Source organism: Nicotiana attenuata, unplaced genomic scaffold, assembly GCF_001879085.1.
Source record: "Nicotiana attenuata strain UT unplaced genomic scaffold, NIATTr2, whole genome shotgun sequence".
In the NCBI taxonomy this organism is placed as follows: Eukaryota; Viridiplantae; Streptophyta; class Magnoliopsida; order Solanales; family Solanaceae; genus Nicotiana; species Nicotiana attenuata.
This window is the reverse complement of record NW_017674810.1, coordinates 1-10395: the sequence shown is the minus strand read 5'-3', so window position 1 is coordinate 10395 and position 10395 is coordinate 1.

Genomic DNA, 10395 nt, shown 5'->3' with positions numbered 1-10395 from the left:
GTCGTCAATCCTTGGAAGTGGATACTTGTTCTTTACAGTAAACTTATTCAACTGTCGATAGTCGATACACATCCGTAACGATCTGTCTTTATTCCGCACGAATAGGACTGGCACACCCCAAGGTGAAGTGCTAGGTCTAATGAAGTCGTTATCCAACATGTCCTTCAACTGTGCCTTCAACTCTCGCAACTCTGCCGGGGCCATTCTGTATGGAGGGATAGAGATCGGTTGAGTGTCAGGCAACACATCAATGCTAAACTCAATCTCCCTTTCAGGAGGAAGGCCTGGGAGTTCATCTGGGAAAACATCTGGAAATTCATTGACCACGGGGATTGATTGTAGAGTAGGCGGCTTCGCCTCCGCATCCCTAACACGAACGAGATGATAAATGTAACCTTTTGAGATCATCTTCCTTGCCTTAAGATAGGAAATAAACCTACCTTTCGGCGTAGCAATGTTCCCCTTCCATTCAATGACGGGTTCACCAGGAAAATGAAACCTAACCATCTTCGTACGACAGTCAACATTTGCATAGCATGAGGCCAACCGGTCCATCCCCATTATCACATCAAAATCAACCATTTCTAACTCAAATAAATTTGCCGAGGTTTGATGACTACAAATCATCATTGCGCAACCTCTATATACCCTCCTAGCAATCACAGAATCTCCTATCGGAGTAGATACCGCAAGTGGTTTACTTATCAATTCAGGTTCAACGCCAAACTTATTAGCCACAAAGGGTATAACATATGATAATGCGGATCTCGGATCAATCAACGCATATACATCGTAAGAAAACACAGATAATGTACCTGAAACAACATCTGGAGATGACTCGAGATCCTGTCGACCTACTAGAGCATAGGTTCGATTTTGAGCACCACTCGAACTCTGCACTGCACCTCTACCTCTACCTCGACCTGTCGACTGCTGAAAACCCCGTGCTGGAGGTCGAACTGATGAGGAAGAACCAGACACAGATCCAGTTGGCTGAGCCATACCACCACCTCCTCTGTTAGGACAATCCCGCATCATATAGCCAGGTTGTCCGCAAGAATAGCACGCATCAGAACCTCGACGACACAGTCCAAAGTGGTCCTTACCGCACTGATCATAACGTGGTGTTGGGGGTCTCGTCTGATTAGTATCTCTGTGATATTGCGAGCCTGATGCCTGCGAACTCTGACCTGGACCTAAATAGGTAAATCGATCATATCGAGGCCTCTGGAATTGTGGAGGAGCACTAGCTACAGATGGCGCTGAACTCCTCGAAGATTGGGGCCTGACATTGCCTCCGAAGTCATCAGAATACCCTGCAAATCTCGCCCTCTTATGCTGGCCCATATCCTGCTCCCTATCTTCCCTTTCCTGGCGCTTACGATCCTCTATGGTCTGGGCATAAGCCTGAATACGGGAAATATCCATGCCCTCCACCAAGGACGCTGTCATGCACTCATTTATCAGATGTGGTCCCAACCCGTTCACGAACAGATGCACCCTATCGCTCATCTCTGCTACCATATGGGGAGCATACCTTGCTAAAGAATCAAACTGCATACTGTACTCTCGCACACTCATATTACCTTGTCTAAGGTTCAAGAACTTATCAGCTCTAGCTCATCGTATCTCAACTGGCAAGTAGTGACGAAGAAAGGCCTCAGAAAATTCCTTCCACACAGCTGGAGGAGCGTTCGGACCCCTGGATCTCTCCCAACTATCATACCAGAGAACCGCTAAATCCCGTAGCCGATAAGAAGCCAACTCTACTGCCTCTGTATCACTAGCATGCATAACCCGCAGTGTACGATGAACCTGATCAATAAAAGTTTGCGGGTCCTCCTTCGGATCTGATCCGGTAAACACAGGAGGGTCTAAATTAATAAAATCACGAACTCTAGTACTAACCGGTTTATCAACAACACCGGTATTCTGCCTCTGAGCCTGAGCAGCTACCAAGCTAGTCAACAACTGCACCGCATTCCGCATATCCTGGTCTGTAGTGCCAAACGGCGGAACTGGTGGTGCTGGGCGCCTCCTAATATCCTCTGGAGGAGACGGAGTAGATGAGGTATGAGACGGCATCTCACTCTGAGCCTCACTTTGGCCTGCTCTGGCTTGGGGCACCTGACTGGTACCCTCTCCCGCAGCTGTATCAAGCAGTCTACTAATTGTTTGCTTCCTAGTCGAAGGCATCACTGAAAGAAAACAAAGTGAATAATAGAGACGAACACTTATGACTCAACTCTACGCACGATCTAGATTCAGGAAGAAGGTAACAACCCTAGATGTCATGTAGCCTCCTGATTATAAATGTGTCGCGCTACACATCCATAATCAAGACTCTACTAGACACGGCTCATAGACAATCCCTAGGACAGACTTGCTTTGATACCAAGTTTGTCACGACCCAAACTAGAGGGCCATGACTAGCACCCGGCCATACATGCCGAGCACCAACGTACATTTTATCTAACCTTCTTTATTATCTTTTAGGGCCGACGAGATCAATATAAATGGTAGATATGGATCATGGAGAACCAACAATAAAAGATGATGGCATGAACATACATAACATGGGATGACTAGACAATCAAGAAACTATACATAAGGTACGAGCTACCACGCTACCATGAAAGACTATACAACAAAAACCAGCCGACAAGGCATACCAAACTATACATGAGTCGACACCTGTCTATGAGCCTCTAAAGGAACATAAGTGCTGCAACATTACCGGAACAGGGCCCCGACATACCCATAATGTCTATAACAAAAATCATACCAAGACCACAGCAAGTCCGAAGAAGGGATCTCGCCAATCACCGCTGAACTGGACAGCCTACTATGGTGGGGGAGTTGTGCCTGCTTGTCTATCAGGACCTGCAGCACGACATGCAGCGTCCACAAATAAAAGGACATAAGTACGAATAAAGTACTGAGTGTGTAAGGCACAGAACCATAAGTACGAACAGTAATGTAAGCAAGGATAGAGAATATACAACCTGTAACATCTGGTTACCTCTGAGGGCTACTGACATGAAATGCATGATACATATGTATATATACATAAACTTTTAAAACATACACCTCTATGGGCATCATCATCATCATATCGTACCCGGCCGTAATAGGCTCGGTAAAAACGTACCCGGCCATCATAAGGCTCGGTAGAATCGTACCCAGCCACGTGGAGCTCGGTAAAACCCATCTGATCAGTGGTTGCACAATAGGTGCCATATCCGGCCGACTATAGTGCGGATCGGTAGAGTAAAATAGATACATATATATATAATGCATGCTCAACTCATGGACTCACGTTCTAAACCATTTGGAGTGACGTAAGGTCGGTATCCTCTGTACACGTTATTAGGACTAACTCTTCACCATGAACCTTATAAGAATTAGGAAGTACAATAACATTGATAACATAAGAATAAGAGAAGCAACATCAACATCAATCGTTCCATAAGAGGGGAAACAATGTAAGTACTGCTAGCTTCTAAGAGTAGAGTATCTTTGGAAGCTCGTTCATTATTATGTACGATCGGAGTCGTGCAAAAGAAGGAAAGGGATAGCCTCACATACCTTGTATATACTGCCCCAATCTCAAGCTATGCAATTTTCACGACTCCTTAGTCTACAATAAGAGAAACAATACTATAGTTATCATTCAAGCGTCATAACTATTATGTATCGACCACAACCTATTTTACGATGAAACGGACAGCACCTCCCCTATATATATGACTTCACAAAATTCCAAAAAATCACCAAACAGCCCAAACAACATCAATAATAATCATATTGAGCCTCCCAAAATAGTCCACGCACAACCTAATCACTTCATACATACGACGGCCACCGTAGTCGTGTCAAACGACCCAAAAATGTTACGAAGAACTACCAGCCCACAACCCTACATCTATATGGTGTTTCTCCACACCCTTCCTCCTCCAAAACTCCACAAAATAGTAGTAAAACACGCAGCCCAAGAGCAACACAAAACAGTCCACAAAACAGTCTGCTACAAGTGAATAACTCGAACTCACGGCTTCCGATCACCGTCCCGTAAATTCTTACATGTATAGAACGAATTACCATGAATTCACAGCATAATAAATGTATGAAAGAGAGAAGTAAACTCACCTTACTTGTTGGATAACTCAGCCCTTCCCTTGGTTCTTCAAACTCTAGGTTTTACCCCCAATTAGAACTTGAAAGAGAGGGAAAATCGATTGGGGTTTGTGGATAAGTTTTGGGAGGAAGTTTGCAGGGGTTTAGGTCTGGTTATTTGTGATATATAATGAGGGTTATATTGCAGGAGATAACCCTTTAAATGGGCTCTTTGGCCGACCCGAAATTTCCTATTTTTGGGCTATCATTTAACCAAGTAGGTGACACACCTACTTGTCACCTAGTAGCTTGTGCAGTCTTGCAAAAATGCCTATATCTATCTACTCCGATGTTGTATCGATGAACGGTTTAATGCATTAGAAACTAGACTCATAGATCTTCAATTTGGTGGCACCCCATAATTCTATGTAAATTGGGAGAAAAGCTTAGTAACATTTGACCTAATGTTTAAGTAAAACTATGAACCTAATTGCGACAACTCTTGTCGACTTTTGTTTCATAACTCGTTTGACTTCAAGAATATGATACGGATATTATATGATTCAAATACCTTAAAGTACGACCTCTTGAGAATATTAAGCACCCCTAGGTTTACCCAAAAATACGGCTGACAACATCCTTGATTCGTTTAACTTCTATACTTGTTAACCACCCTTATAGACCTTTGTATCATTTAAGACCAATAGGATTAACTTCTTATCATCTTAAAGATAATCTCTTCATGGATTTATGTCGACTACCTTATGGCATCAACTGACGTACGTGAATATGGGTTGTAACAGTATCCCCTCTAACCTCGAAGAAGTAGATACGAGAGGTCGACTTCGACACTTACTAGTGGTCCAATAATAATATATTAATAATGCGAATTATCATGGATTTATTAAAAATGGTAGTAAACTCAAGTAAGTCAAGAAACAAGTAAATATTTCTTTTTATATTTAGAAGTCTCCAAATTCATAATCCATTATTTATCAATTTATCTCAGACCAGGGAGGCAATATGAATTTGTAAATCTCAAGCAAGCATTATAAGCATGCGCAAATCATGCCGAGGTTGTACGGCCTGATTCAATAAATATTTAAATTGTGCACTGCCAGAGGGTCGAATGGCGCGAACCATAGATGCATCTATTACCCCGCTCACGAATCATACGTGCGACGCGGTCGAATATAAATAATAGAGTTACCCCGCTCGCAAATCATACGTGCGACGCAGGTACTCATAGATACACACATTCAAACAGTCAATTAAGAATTCATCAAGAAAGATTATCCAAGGAAAAGTCAGTTCTCTTTTATCGATTTAAGAAAAGGAAGTTTAACCCTTTTTAGAAATTCTTTTACTAATTTGATATGATTTAGGCAATTTCAGTTGTCTATAAGATCACAAATATCTCAGGTATAGCATGCTTTTGGGTCCTAGACTACCCGGACTTAAACATAATAGTAGCTACGCACGGACTCTCGTCACCTCGTGCGTACGTAGCCCCCACAAATAGGAGCACATAACTAATTATTTCACCTATGGGAACAATTCCCTCTTACAAGGTTAGAAAGGAGATAACCTCGCTCCGAAATCCAATAACCGGCTTCCAAGCCCCTTCCGACGACTAAAACCGATGCCCCGACGCTCTAAAACTAGCCAAATAACGGGCAAACCAATGAAAATACACCCTAATACTCATAATAATTCAATTTATATTAAATCCCAACTCCGCTCGAAAAGTTGACAAAACTGCCCTTGGGCCCACGTGCCCGGATTCTGAAATTTTTCGAAGATAAAGTTTACCCTCAACCTCACGAACTCAAATATATAATTGTCTCTCAATTTCAAGTCCAAATCGTGGTCAAAATCCAAGAATACAAATTTCCTAGGTTTTCTTCGAAATCCCAAAATTTCTACTAATTTACATGATTTTCCATGTTAAAATCTAGATATAATCCATGTAATTAACTTGCAATAGGTGGGAATCACTTACCTTGACATGGATGATGAAAATGGAGCTCCAAAATCGCTCCTAGGTCGGCTCCCATGAAGAAAATGAGCCAGGACCATTTCTTTTCACTTATACACTGCCCAGACGACTCTTCTTCGCGTTTGCGAGACACCCATCTCGTTCGCCTAGAAGAAAATTCCCAAAAACCATTTTCCAAACTCTTCTCAGACAACCTCTAGTATAATGGCCATAACTTTTTGTACAAAACTCCAAATGACAAGTTGTTTATTGTTTTGAAAACTAGACACCAAGATCTACAACTTTATTGTTTTGGTCATTTCCCAATTCCTTATAAATTTTGAGATATAAGCTGCCAAAGTCAGCCCTGTGCAACACAATTTCTTCTTCATCTTCCCAGACAGCCTATAGTATACTAGCCATATACTTTTTTACACAAATCCAAATGCTAAGTCGAGTACTTTTCTGAAAACTAGACACAAAGGGCTACAACATTCATTTTTGGATCATCTCCAAATTCCTTATAGATTGCGAGATATGAGCCTCCGAAGTCAGACCTGTGCAACAGTGATTTCCTTCTTCGCGAACGCGAGGATCTCTTCGTGAACGCGAAGAACAGAGTCCTTCTTCGCGAATGCCAGAGGATCCTCGCGAATGCGAAGAAAAACACCAGACACCAGCAACAGCTATTGCAAAACAACCCGAAATGATCCGAAACCACCCCGAAACACCCCCGAGGCCCCATCCAATCACACAAACCAGTCCCATAACATAACATGGACCTGTTCGAGGCCTTAAATCACATAAAACAACATCGGAATCATGAATCGCACCCCAATTCAAGCTTGATTAACTTTAGAACTTTAAACTTCTACATTCGATGTCAAAACCTATCAAATCACGTCCGATTGATCTCAAAATTTACACACAAGTCACATTCAACATTACGGACCTACTCCAACTTCCGGAATTGGATTCCGACTCCGATATCAAAAAGTCCACCTCCGGTCAAACTCCTCAAAAACCTTCAAATTTCCATCTGTAGCCAAATGACTCCAAAATGACCCTGCGTACTTCCGAATTCACTTCCGATCGCGCTCCCAACACCAGAATCACCATACGGAACTATTCCCAGACTCGGTATCCCAAATGGACATTGATAACACTGAAATGCACTTCAACCCAAACATATGAAATTCTTCCAAAAATGCTAACTTCCATAATAAGTGCCGAAATGTTCCCGGGTCTTCCAAAACCCGATCCAGACATACGCTCAAGTCCGAAATCATCATACGAACCTGCTGGAACCTTGGAATCCCGATTCCGAGGTCGTTTACTCAAAAATCCAATCTTAGTCAATTCTTTCAACTTAAAGCTTCCGAAATGAGAATTCTCTTTCCAAATCAACTCCGAACTTCCCGAAATTCAATTATGACCATGCGTACAAGTCATAATACCTGAAGTGAAGCTACTCATAGCCTCAAACTGCTGAACGACACGCTAGAGCTCAAAACGACTTGTCGGGTCGTTACATATATATATATATATATATATATATATATATATATATATATATATATATATATATATATATATATATATATATATATACTACTAATATTTTTAGAGTTTTGTAATTATTGAAAATCAAGAACTATATAAAATAACTTGTCCAAGATATTAAAGATCGAGAAACACAAAAAATTAATTAAAGAAAAGGTAGGACAAAATTTGGTATCAACAACATTGGCTTGCCTAGCAAGTAAAATGTTACGCTCTATCACGATTGCGAGAGTGGAACTCCGGGTCGTGACAATCAAATTGGAAGATCTGATACAATTTGTAATGATTCTAAACTACGATAAAAAATAATTTAAGCACAAGTAAAAGATTTTAAGGGTCACAAATGACTAGATAAAGTCAAATATAAAGAAGTTGCTCCCAATGTTTGTTTTGAAGGGAGTAAGTATATAAATAAATATAAAAGGACAAAGAAAGTAAAAAAGACGAGAGAAGAAAAAAAGAATTGAAAGAAAGCAATTGACACACAGTTGTAGTGTCGTCATGCTGCGCAACTATAATTCGTTGAAATTTTTTCAGCTAACCCCCTGCCTATAAAAAGGCTTTAGCTCCTAATTTCAGCTAACCCTTTGCTTAAGTATAATTTGTTGAATTTTTTTATTATCATTTGACAAATTGGAGGAGTTAGGAGATTCTTTCTTCACTCTGGATTATTACACAAAAATTAGTTAGTAAAACTTTCTTTGTTTCTGATTGAGATCAATTCAATTATAGTTTTTTTAATTTGTATCATCAACACTTATGCTATTCTATGATTGTCAAATACAAGTAAAATCTTTTTCCTATTAAATTGTGATGAAAACTACGTAATCATTGCTTAGAAAAAATATGAGATTTATGATTTTAATTTTTGAAACATATAATTTATCTAATTCTACATTTACTTATGAGTTATATATAATTTATCTGTTGAAGATGTTCTTTTTTCTTATTCTAGTTGGTGTAATTTAGTTAAGAATATGTTATTTTATTTGTCCAGATTTGTTTTTAGTATATAGAAAAAGATATAATTCCCTTTGTAACGACCCGACCGGTCATTTTGAGTTCTAGCGCTCCGTTCAGCAGCCTGAGGCCATGAGCAGCTTCATTTCAGGTGTTATGACTTGTACGCGTTGTCGGAATTAAGTTCTGGGAAGTTCAGAGTTGATTTGGAAAGAGAATTCTCATTTCAGAAGCTTAAAGTTGAAAGAATGAACTAAGATTGGATTTTTAAGTAAACAATCTCGGAATCAGGATCTGAAGGTTCCAGCAGGTTCGTATGATGATTTCGGACTTGGGCGTATGCCCGGATCGGGTTTTGGATAACCCAGGAGCATTTTGGCGCCTATTGTGGAAGTTAGCATTATAGAAGAAATTTCATAAGTTTGGCTTGAAGTGCATTTCAGTGTTATCGATGTCCGTTTGGGATTCCGAGACTGTAAATAGCTCCGTATGGTGATTCTGGAGTTGGGAGCACGATCGGAAGTGAATTCGGAGGTTCGTGGGTCATTTTGAAGCCATTTGGCTTAAGATAGAAATTTGAAGGTTTTTGAGAAGTTTGACCGGAAGTGGACTTTTAGATATCGGGGTCGGAATCCGATTCCGAAAGTTGGAGTAGGTCCGTAATGTCGAATATGACTTGTGTGCAAAATTTGAGGTCAATCGGACGTGATTTGATAGGTTTAAACATCGGAAGTAGAAGTTTGAAAGTTTTAAGTTCATAAAGCTCGAATCGGGGTGTAATTCATGGTTTTAGCGTTGTTTGATGTGATTTGAGGCCTCGAGCAAGTCCGTAATGTGTTTTGGGACTGGTTGGTATGTTTGGTTGGGGTCCCGGGGGCCCCGGGTGGATTCCGGGAGGTTTACGGATCAAAAAGGAGTTTTTGGAGGTGCTGAAGCATCTGCTTCTATCATAACCGCACCTGCGGTTGGTTGGCCGCAGGTGCGAGACCGCATAAGCGGTCGATTTTTCGCAGAAGCGGCTAAGACCGCAGATGCGGCCCTAAATCCGCAAAAGCAGAACCGCAGAAGCGGTAGGGCCTGTCGTAGATGCGGCCCAAGGCCAGGCATGTCAAGACCGCAGATGCGGCCCGATATCTGCAAAAGCGGAACCGTAGAAGCGGTGGGCCTATCCGCAGAAGCGGTCTTCCTTCCGCAGAAGCGGTGGCCGCAGGTGCGGCCCAAGACCGCATATGCGGAAATCACAGAAGGCAGTGGCCTTCATTTATTCGGGCTCAATGCCATTTTTGCTCATTTTTCACTCGTTTCTTGGGCGATTTTGGGAGCTTTTGAGAGAAGACTTCCCCCTAGCATCTTGAGGTAAGTTGTCTCACCTAATCTTAGTTTGATACTTGAAGTTTGGGTGGATTAACACTTGTAAATTAGTAAAAAAAAAAATCATGGCAATAGAGTAAAACTTAGGGTTTTGTTAAAAACAAGATTTAACCACGAAATTGGTTGTACAATGGAGTAGAAATCATATATCTTTGTCCTTAGGCTATAAAGAACAACTTCCTTCGAAAAATTTCGGAATCCGGGCACGTGGGCCTGGGGCCGGATTATAGGAACATTTAAGGTTGGGAAATTGGGTGGAAAGTTAGAATATGAACTTTTAAGCATGTATTGACTAGTTCTTACCCTATTGGAATAGTTGTGGATCGTTCGGCTCTAAATTGGAAGTTTGAGCGCGTTCTTGAATCGGAATGTAGGCTTCGGAGCGAGGTGAGTCTCCTTTCTAATCT